The 11351-nt window shown below is 40.4% G+C and overlaps 1 protein-coding gene across 1 annotated transcript in view; it reads right to left on the reverse strand.

Moving 5' to 3' along the window:
- TGFBR3 (transforming growth factor beta receptor 3) overlaps window positions 1-11319 on the reverse strand; it is a 111507-nt gene extending 100188 nt beyond the window's left edge. The window contains exon 1 of the mRNA XM_041421437.1: window positions 11122-11319. The gene's annotated coding sequence lies outside the window, so the exon portion shown is untranslated. The remainder of the gene's footprint in view (window positions 1-11121) is intronic.
- Window positions 11320-11351: the final 32 nt, after the last annotated feature.

The following is an 11351-nucleotide window of genomic DNA, read 5'->3' on the forward strand; positions in this document are numbered from 1 at the left end:
GCCCTAAACTTCTACCCTGATTCTGCCAGTTCATGAAGGGTGAATAATGAAGACTTAAATGAAAATTTGGAAGAGCTTTCTGAAGAGTGAGCTCACTTGCTTGAAGACATACACACAAACTTAAAATGGAGGACAAATACCAAACAACATGAAAAGGCGACAAACTGACAGTGAGTTTCACGAATTTAGGATGAATGATACCCAAACTGTCAACTCCTCAGCTGCAATTTAAGTCAAAAGACAGAGAAAACTGCTACTAATAACTCTTTTAAGACTAAATGTAACAAGCAGGCAATTTGTCAATATTTTACAAAATCTGATCATGTGTGGTTGGAATCAGCTACTAAGCTACTATTTAAAGACCATCTGACAGTACCAAATAAACCAACCAACAACAACAAAAAAAAAGTGAGAAAATTAAGCTGTGGTGCAAAATCTGCCAGATTTTGCTTCAGTGTGAGACCTGCTGTCACTAGAAAAAAATGTTAAACCTGCAAACTAGGAAAAGTAGGAAAAGCCATTCCACAAAATAGGAAGATATTTCCCTTGAAATAAGAGAAGAAAGTGTGCAAAGGGATAAGGAACCTAAACTATTTACCCAAGAAGTAAACACAACTGCTATCCAACTTGACATTCAGAAGAAATTTCCAAGAGAATCATCTTTTCCTTTGGGGTATATCTGGGTGGCTATTTTTGTAAATGAGATCACAAAAGGGCATATTAGAAGTATAATCAAAATATCCTGATGTGGAAGAGAAAGAGAAGAAGACATGAGAGTTTTGGGTTTATTAAATATGTTTTCATGTCAATGCTTTTTACTACAACAAGCTGCAAGGAAGGCTGGCAAAAGAGAGCATTTGAATCAAAACCATTGAAGACTATGGGGTCATTTTCACTGAAATCTGCTGTTGTAAAGGCCACTAGTCCTGGTAAAAGTGAGGGTCTAAAAAGCACAAAGACCCTATTTTGTTGAGAAATATATATCTGCAGATCAAATCAGGAATACGTGCTGCTGGGAACACCAGGAAGAACCTGACTGCTACTAGCTTTTATTAGGTTTGAAAGAAGACTGGGGAAATGGAAGGGGAGGAAACATATTTTGAAGTACATAAGGACAAGCAGAGGAGAAAGCATGAGGTTTTAATTTGGTTTCAACTAGGAGCCTCTGATGCCCGTGAGAATTTCAATGCATAAGGCTTAGCTAGAACCCAGTGAAAAGCACTGACTGGTAGGACAGATCTCATTGCTATGCTAAACTAGAGGACAACAAATTCAGTGGTACTTAAAGCAATCTACATTTGCTAGAGCCAGCAGCAGAGGAAACACAAATCACTTGATTGCACTACTGTTTTCTCTCTGCCTTTCACCTACATAAATAGTTTTCTTTGTAAAAATCTGCCTCTCATCTTCCTCAGAATTTCAGTCTTTGGATTTTTTAAAGCTAGCTTTTGAACTAAAAAGTCATCTTTAGTACTACAACAACATGGAAGAATTCACAAGCTAGAAGCATGATGCTTACTCTTTAAACAAACCTATGGATCCCTAGATCTCTACGGATTTTCCTACAGATTTTCCAGTTCTTACTGACAGGCACTCCCAGACCATAAAGCTCTGTGGTCTATGGATGGCTTGTCACTAAGAAATGACATTCTGCACTGTTCTGCCACCAGCAGAAATGTCTCCAACCCCACACTGACCTAATGCTCTTTAGAAAGGGGACGAGACTCTGCTCTAAAGTGCTTGAAGAATTATAGATGAAAATGAACAAGTGTACACCCTGTGTAAGGTTCAGGCTTCAGGACATTTGAGCACCTTTCTACTCAGCCCAATTCTGTACTTCTAGCCAAGTACCTATTATGCAGTAGCTTGAAGCTAAGCAGTCTCCTTAGCTTCAACTTTTACACTTTTCTTCTCTTGGTAAATTTATTTTTGCTTACTTCTTCAAAGCTTCTCTGCCCAGTCCAACCTGCAGGCAGTCAGAGCCACAGATTCTACAGTGTTTCTGTTTCCTATTAAAGTCTTCTCTGCCATAGGAATTTGCCACATTTCTTGCTGAATTGGTATCTTATTGTTTTATTTACCCCTTTTACTGCTGTTCCCTTAAGCCCTTTCCCCAACAGCCACCATCTGTTTCATTAATCAGCACCTACCTTTCCCATACAAGTTCTTCCCCTGCCTTAACTCTACCCTTCTTGTTGTCTAAACTTTTCCTTTACTGCCTGAAGAATAACTTCCACTTCCTCTCTGCCTTATCAGCATGGACTCTGGTAATTCCCTCCTCTTTCCACGTGTGGTGCCAGAGGTTGCACAGCTCTCTACACCACCACTAACAAACACTTCTCTACCAGAGCAAGCCAAAATTCCTCCTCCTCTCAAGTCACATCACAAGTCCCAACAAAGTGAATGGGGATGCTTGAGCGAAGCCAGCAGGATCTGTCCCTTTGTGTTGTTTTGCCATAGCAACATGAACCCAAGTTTCTAGGCCATCCAAGGCCGCCTTCACAGCCAAAGCTTTTTCACTTTTTGTTTGCTTGTTTTATGCATGGCAACCATTTCACTTATTTAACCAGTTTTTCTTCCATTTGTCCAAGCTGCTTCCCTGTGTGAATGCAGTGAATACATGCATGCCATGTGTAAGTAAATAAGGCAATCATTTGTAATCAAGTACACCCAATCTCAAGTAAAAAAAAAAAAACCAAACAAACCTCAAATAGTTAACTATATGAGCAGTTCTATAAACCTAGGAACAGCAGAAGAGCTTATTTATAACCCTACTCCTAATAAAAATGCATTTTTGAAGACTTATTAGCTGACATTTTATCATGTCAATTCTGCACAATTTGCACACATGCAGGCAGGAAAGCTGATTAACAGGATTAGCAAATACTCGTGTGGAATTGAAAATTTGTCCTTATTTTTAAATGCCTGTATCCAAGGCATATACACAAAGTCCCACAAATTCATTCAGAACTCAAAATAGTAACTTATTCATAAATTATAAAGGGATAGATTCTGGTTTAGAAACAACAAAGTAGTTCCATTTTCAGGGAATATATGAATAGCAATAAAACTAAAAACCCTGACATATCATAAAGTCCAGGGAAAAAGTAACTCTGATGTCCTGCAGTTCACATGCTGCTGTGCTTGTAATGGGACATTTCAACAAGTCACAGTTAAAGGCTATGGGAACTGGAAGAGTGCCAAATGAAGATGTTTTATGCCATTTAGTAATGTGCCCCTCTATTCCATGTGATTTTTGTTTTAGCATTTTGTCTATTTATTTTCTTATTAATGTACTACAATGTAGCCTGCCAAATTACAGGAACAAAAATATAAGCAAGTAAGTCCAATAAAAATGTGAAACCATTCCACCTATTTAGTAATAGTGTACTGGAGGAGGATTTTGTTACCTGGTACATATTTTGCCCACAGCTGGAATGACGTCCCAGTGTGGATGGGGGTGTCTATTCTCAGTGTCATTTCATAACCAACTACCCCTTCAGCTCCACAATTTTCTTTTTTTTTTTAATCATCTGATTTTATTGCTGTCAATTTAGAGGACACCAGACATTGGAAGTTTCAGATGAAGAATCACTGCATAATACAGCACAAAAGTATGAGACAGCTTACAGAAACAGGACCAAAAAAATCATTCTGTTATATATTCCCAGGACTTCCCTTCCCCCAAACACAGGGAGGTACGCAGCTGAATCTTCCTAGGCTGAGGGCAAGGTTTTGCTTACCAAGTGTAAACAAGAGAATAGTCTCTTAAAGGATCAGGATGTAGGAGAGTTCCAATGTGTGGAAGGGAAGGAAGTGCATTCGGGCATCTTTTAGTGGAAGGAGTACACAAGGCTTCCACAAGGAGTAGACTGGAACAGATTGCTTTTTGACAACAGCAGAAATTCCTAGAGGTTACTGAACCTCTACAGGAGGAAGCACAGATGGCACCGCAGACAGAGTTTAACAAGACCAATACCCCACACGTAATCTGAGTACCAAATCAGATTTTTTTTTTCTTTTATCATAGAGCCTCAGGCGCTTCCTACATCAGGACATCTTCTAAAGGGAGTGGAGAAAGCAAGAGGCAGGGATGCTGTACAGCTCCTGTACCGTAATGGCTCAAACAATCTGCAATCTCATACCAGCTTCAGCTGTGTATTTTCTGTGCAACTCGCAGCTACTCTATTCTTTCACAAGAATAGAAGTCATAATAGGAGCTCACCTTGGCCACAGCAGCACCCCCTTAACACCTGCCTGGAAAGACAACACTACTTTAGGCATTCTGCTTCCACCTTCTAGTTAGAAGATGGACAGGAAATCTCACTGATCTTACCAGGGAATATCAGCACCACCACTATATGCCATCTTTCCGATACCATTAAGGAAGCAAAAAAGCAGAGATCACTAGAAACATGCATACATAAAAACATGGCAACCCAAGAAATCTCAAATGTACATTTAAATAAAACTCAGGTTCCCAATTAACCAGCAATATCTCATCTCAACTAACAAGAACTAAGCTCATGTTTTTTAAATGGGACTTGCTGCTTCTGAGAAGTTTACCCTAAAACAAAAACAATAGAAATAGCAATCTTCATGCTAAGCAAGATTATCATAACTTGCATGAAAAGACATCTCTACAACCTTTCCTTCTCATAGTTAAATTTCTTTGGACTAATTACCAACTTTTTTATTGTTTCTAATTGGAAGCAGAATAGGTTTCCTGGCACTGGACTATCTTACTCTTCAAAAACACAGTAGCAGCCAACAACTTCACACAAATTTAATTTATCTTAAGTTTTACTTGGCTGGGTTTCTAATTGCACACCTAAACTAAACAGATAAAGCTCTAATGTACCTATCAAGGCAGATATAACCCTAGGGAGGGCATCTCTGCGGAATTGAAGCCACAGCAGGATGGAAAGTTACCAACAATTCAGCAAGGTTTCTTCCACACAGGGTAAAAGATTTCAGCAAATTGCTGTTAATGAATGCTTGGCACTGTTATTTTTTTCAAGACTGAAAGACTGAACGGCAAAACCTTAGGACTGCATCTAGAAATATTCTACCTAGAACCTTCCTAATAGGAAAAAAAAAACCTAAATTCATCACTGGTGGATTTCAAGTCTTGAAATGACCTTTACACATTCAGAAAAGTAGTTTTGAAACCATGACCTATAAATACCTGAAACTGTCTGGGTTAATTGTGAAAAAACCCACAAAGAGTATGATGAAAAGCAAGACTACAGCATTAAACAAATTCACTGTATAAGGATGCAATCCTCTTTGGGAAGGATAAAACAAACAAACAAAAAAGATAGTAAATAAACGAACAGGATTGAAAATCAGTGCTTCTCATTACAGGGGAAACTGGATGAGGTGATACAAACCAGCTCTTCTCACTGCCATGGGCCATTAGATACTACAAGAAGTAAATTAACAGGCTGAAATATTAACTACTAGGTATTTTAAAGTTAACTACATGCATTATCAGACCCGCATTTTGGAAAAAAGCCAAACAGAACAACAAAAGAAGCATGTCTTTTTGTCTCTAGAATAAAGCAACTCTAATAGGTAGGCAGATGAGTAGATTATTTGTTCAGGTTGCTAAACAAGAATGCAAGATAAACACTTACCAAAAGTTAACTGTTCACCACTAAACTTCCAGCTGCACATCTTACAGATAGGAAACTTCTCCCACACAAATAGGGAAGTCTTTAAAGGGACACACAGTTAAAAGGAGGAGTAAAAAGGAGTTTGCCTTTGTGTGGCGTTATCTACCCTCTCACTTCCTGTCAAATAAATGGTGTCATTCCATTTGTTGAGCAGCAAAACCCATTCAGGTTGGAACAAAATTTTTTCATAAAATTTTTTATTTATTTATAAGCACTTCATTGGGGATTTCCTTCAGTCAAAGTACAAATCACTAGCATGTTCCACTCAGAATGAGTGGAGAACACTCCCATAAAATCTTTACCATTCAGAATTTCCTTTAATCATTTTACATTAAATGTATAAATGACAACTGTAAAAAATTTTTTGGGCACAGGTACGGGGAGAGGGAAGACCACAACAAATTCCTGTAGTCATATATATATAATGTGTCAGAAGGAAATTATCATCTATATAATCATCACTGGAGTGAACCATATCACCAGATCTACAAGTATTTAGAAACAGTGGTGATTTTAACTGCTGCAGGGAGGAACTAATCTAGCACAGCACACAAGCTGTACGTACTGGAGGAGTGACTTGGTTCATTAATGCAATAGCTTTATTACAAGAAAAGGCTCTTTTCAAATACTGCAACAGCTGCTTTGGAAAGCAGAACAGAATTTTGTTTCACTCAAATCATTACAAAAAACAACGCATCACATGTGTGATAAAATACTACCATAGTTCTTAATCACACAGTGTCAAATGCAGCTACAATCTAACAACTTACTTGTCAAATGTAAGGCAAAAGAGGACATATCAGCCTTCAGTCCACCTCCAGCTTCTTGGCAAAGAAATACGCGAATTCAGCAAATTTATACTACACAGTAAGCTCACTGGATACTTAGGGATTTTTTTTATTGTCCCTGACTCACACAATAAGGTTCACCAATTTGCAATAGAAAATGCCTATGCTTACAAAGGAGAATCAGAGAATAAGTGAATTGCCACTATTCTTCAGAATCACTAACAACAACTCATGTATCACAACCCCTATTGCCTTCTGTGCAGAAAAACAACCTCTACACGGCAGCTCTATAATTAACTTGTTTCAGACCCAAGACCTCTAGATAAACTGTTCTCCTGCAATCTAAGCAGGTCTCTTGCAAGGTCACAACAGAAATTATCTAAAAGAGAGGCCCTTTCCAGCTGACTCTCAAAATTTTATAACATCTTGTGACAGGAAAGAAGAAAAGAAAAACAATCTGAATTTTGGCAATTAGTGTACTGAAATTACACAGATTATTACAGAGAAGTGCTAAATATAATGCAATTAAATTTGTTAATAATAAGCAGGATGAAGATGAAATTATTGTTTTCACATTTTCCTCAAAACCACTATTCATTTCATTACAGCAACATCAGAAACTACCATACTTCTCATGACATAATTATTTGTAAGCAGTACAAATAAACAGTTATTACACTTAAAATGCAATACATTAAATGTTCTCTGCTGAACTCAACAAATATGACTACTTAGACAATAAAGTCATAAAGTTCTTTAAAAACATCTCTTTTGTGATACTTGAAATTAAAATATATGGAATATAAACTAAGTGACAGCTTTAAAGTCCCTCTGGTAAATCTCTTTCATTTTGGCTACCACAGAGTTAATTGTTTAAGTGGCAGCTTTAAAGTCCCTCTTTCTACTGTTTCCAGAGATATCTGGAATCTGGTAAATCTCTTTCATTTTGGCTACCACAGAGTTAATTGTTGCTGTAACAGCAGAAGAAATGCTGCTCTGTTGGAAGAATGCCAGCACATAAAAATGCGAATCCACAGCGATGGATAAAGCAATTCCAACTGCACTACTTCTTGCTAGTACATTTTTATGGCAAAACATGCTTGTATTCATGAAGTGGCTAGAAACTAGCATACCACTGTTAATCACCACAAATAGAAGCTATAGAAGTCACCACATTGCTATAGAAGTAATGCCTATTTATAATACACAAATATTTTGTGGAACTAGATCAAAAGCAATGTGATTGCAAAGATATTTGCAATCTATATCCCAGATAGTATTTTCTGAGATTCACATAAATGCTCCAAGACTTGATAATTCATATTTTAAATTTTAACACAATATTATTGGCAGTATCAAAGAAAAGAATTGTAAGACAAATTAGGCAAAGACTTACCATTCTTTTCAAAGCACATTAAAGCAGAAATTTCAGTTTGGCTTTACAAAGTACACACTTTAGCATCTCAGAGAACCAGCTAGAGAGAAAGTTTTGGGATTCCATGAAAACAACAGAAGATCAAGATTGCCAATGGAATTTAACATGAACCTTAGTAGCAGGCAACACCATGTAACGCTCTTAGAGAACAGTGCATGGCCAGTGAAATATGCATATACTTTATATACATTTATCTCTATTTTACACCTCACTGTGCAATTAGTGCCATTCTAGAACCAGAGCTTACATATCTTGCTTTAAACCTGACCTGGGACTGTTAATTTCAGATGAACTCTATTGTGTCTGTACTTGCTCTAACACTTAATGCCTGTGGAATATACAATTGTTATCACTCACAAGCAGCAAATTGGCTACTCTGTAGCAAATGCTCCTTGGCATGTTTTTATCCACCATCAGTGAAAGATGGCTTAACCCCAAGTAGAAGCAGCAAGATTCTCACATTTACCGTGGGTAAGAGGCGTTCCCCAGCTCTTACTGGGGAGTAGCTGACACCCTGCAAATTCCCATTCAGCCATCTGTGTGTGCACCCACACCTCCAGTATTTGCTATTTGGCTGCACCAGACTTCACAGACCAGAAGCAATATGGGTTGGTGCAAGCCATCCACAGAACCATCTTTGGCAACAGCCTTTGCATTCAGTATTCCTGGTACCAAAGACTTAATCATTGTGCCAATATGAATCAAAATTATTGCTCTATGCTGGGACCATCAGTTGACTTCACCAGTATTAAGTTAGTAATGACTTCTTAAAACCTAAGAGAATATCTAAAAATATTTTCTCTTATGGAAATCCTAAATACTAGAAATAGTTTCCTGTGAGAATTCAACTGCTTTGCAAGTCAACTTGAGCTCTCAAGATGTCTACATACAATCATATGTGATCTAGTAAGAGCTCCCCTGTGAAAATATTTTGTCTAGTTCATTATCTGAAACTTTGCAGGATTACTCAAAATATAATTTCTTGGGTTTAATTCACTTTAAACATCTTCAAAGCGAAATTTCACTCACATAAACCTGTAGTGTTTGCGCAAGTCAGTCACGGCTAATATGACAAAAATTGCATTCAGAAGAATGGGAGATATGCCTGCTAGAGGAAATTTATAAACAAGTATTTGAAAATAATGTGTTTATTTCAATGTATGTGTGTGATCCAAGTAAATTAACATTCACTTTCTAAAGAAATACTATCAAAAGTATAGGCCCAAAGTTTTAATAAATTACAACTGGGGTAGGAGGAGAGACTTTACAGACAGCAAGTTTTGTGTTCCCCCTGCTGGTTTAGCAATTGACTCCCAAACACTGTTCCTGTGGTAGACATCAAGATGCTGGGGTATGAAAATATGTTTTGCATGCCAGGAACAACAATTCAAAGTTACTTTTTGAAAGAATTCACACCCTTGGTGGATATCACTTACACGCTTTGACTAAATGAGGCACTGGACACACAAAACATGCATCAAAATCAACAACGAAACAAGATCTCCCCAGGAACAGAAAGCATGTCAAGAGAGAAAAATCTGAAGTGTCACTTTAAACTTGAAAAGGTTGGACTGCAGCAAACAATTGGGGGAAGCAAGTTTCAGAGCAAAGGACTCTTCACTGAAGGAAGCCAATGACCTGCCCCCCCTCCAGCACACGTCCCTCCCTTCCTCCCCCGGCCCAGCACCAGCTGCAGCAGTGGCCCAGGTCTGCATTCGAGGAGCAGCTCCTCCTCTGCTGGAACTCAAGCCCAGTAAGCTTTCATGGGTTAAACTGGAGCTCTTCAAATGAATAAGCATCTTCCATTAACATTTTACTAACACTGTTGTTGGGAATACTTTGACAGGATACCTGTGCAGTGCTAATTAAAACCCAGCTACCAACTCATGCTGTGGCAGGCATTCATGGAAAAAAGCATGCACTGTAAGGGAAACCAAGTCATCTTCGTAAGTAGCAATAAACAAATGGATTTTGTCTTGGGAAGACATTTCATTTACACATGTAAAGTCCTCCACATATGAGACTACAATATTATCAGTCCTCCAGGTCACCATGAGACAAACCTAATTGATGCCACAGTTAGCGAGAAGGCAGCTCTCTCACTTTGGGTTTTCTCCCCATTGGAGGTCCAATATCACCCTGTCTGACCTCTCCAAACACAAAATACATAAACTTAGATCAGTATAAATACAGACCCAACCAGTAAAACTTTTTGTTAGAAGAAAATCATGGCACTTGTATGTCCAAGTCTCTTTAACAACTTACAAACATTACCAGAAATATTCTGTAACAAATGAACTGTGCTAATGGTCATACATTTGAAAAGCAAATGATAGCAAATAAATTTTGACAGCTACAGCTGAATAGAACTGAGATAAGTAGATTTACATCTGGTTACATCCACAGCAAGTGGAAAAGGCATAACTGCACATGCACACTACACCTGAAGAAATCCTTTTATTTGAAAGGGAAGAAGTATCACATCCTGTGCTGTTTGACACCCATGACTTTGCAACTGCAAGTGCACTTGAAACTGGGGAAAGCTCCTGTTTAAAAAGTTACTTAATTTACATCTAACATTGAAGCCACGTTCTTGTTATTACTAGGAGAGCCTCACTCAGAAGCCTGCAGTGACCTGACTCCAGTCCATCCCCTGCAAAATATGCAGCAGTAACTCCCACATGTCAATTCCTCAGTGAAATAGCACTGAAGGGACGTTATACTGGCCCTTATATTGTTCTCACTTACACTAAACTCACACTCTGCTCGTACACTGCCGAGCTCTCACCTGGCCTCATGAAGGGTCCGAAGCACAGGCGCACAGCAGAGCGAGCCTCCGCAGAGCATTTCGCTCGCTGCCCGCAACTCGCCCAGCACGGACCAACCAGCCGGACACGGCGACTGCGGCTGGGACACCTGTAGCTCGTCCTCGCCGGGCGCCCACCTCTCGGTTCTCCCCTCGGTTCCCACAAGGAGCCCGCAGCTCGCACGGTCCCGAGGGGCGAGCCGCTCCTCACGGCAAGCGTGTGAACGCTGACCACCCCCGGCAGCTCCCGCGCCCGCACCCGGCGGAGGGCCCGGGACCCTCCCGCTCAGCCCGGTCACGGTGACACCTCGAGGGGCACCCACCCCGCGCCCACCCCAGGGGACGGCGCATCCCTGCGGGGCGCCCGGCCCGAAACGCCGCTGTCGGGGCGGGGGTCGCGGTCGCCGCACCTACCCGGCGGCACGTCCGTCCACGCCGCGTCCCGCGGGGCAGGCGCGCAGCAGCGCGGCTACGCCATGGGCACCGCCGGCCGGGACGGGAACGCAGCCCTCGTCAAGGCCGCCCAGCGCCGGCCACCGCTGCCCGGCCCGCGGTGCGCGGAGGAGGCGGCGAGGAGGCGGGGGCGGAGGAGGCGCGTGTGCGCCCGCCCGGCCTCCGGCCCGGCAGTAACCCCGCGGCCCGCG

The sequence above is a fragment of the Onychostruthus taczanowskii genome, unplaced genomic scaffold, assembly GCF_017590055.1.
Source record: "Onychostruthus taczanowskii isolate IOZ18803 unplaced genomic scaffold, ASM1759005v1 scaffold7, whole genome shotgun sequence".
Taxonomy (NCBI): domain Eukaryota; kingdom Metazoa; phylum Chordata; class Aves; order Passeriformes; family Passeridae; genus Onychostruthus; species Onychostruthus taczanowskii.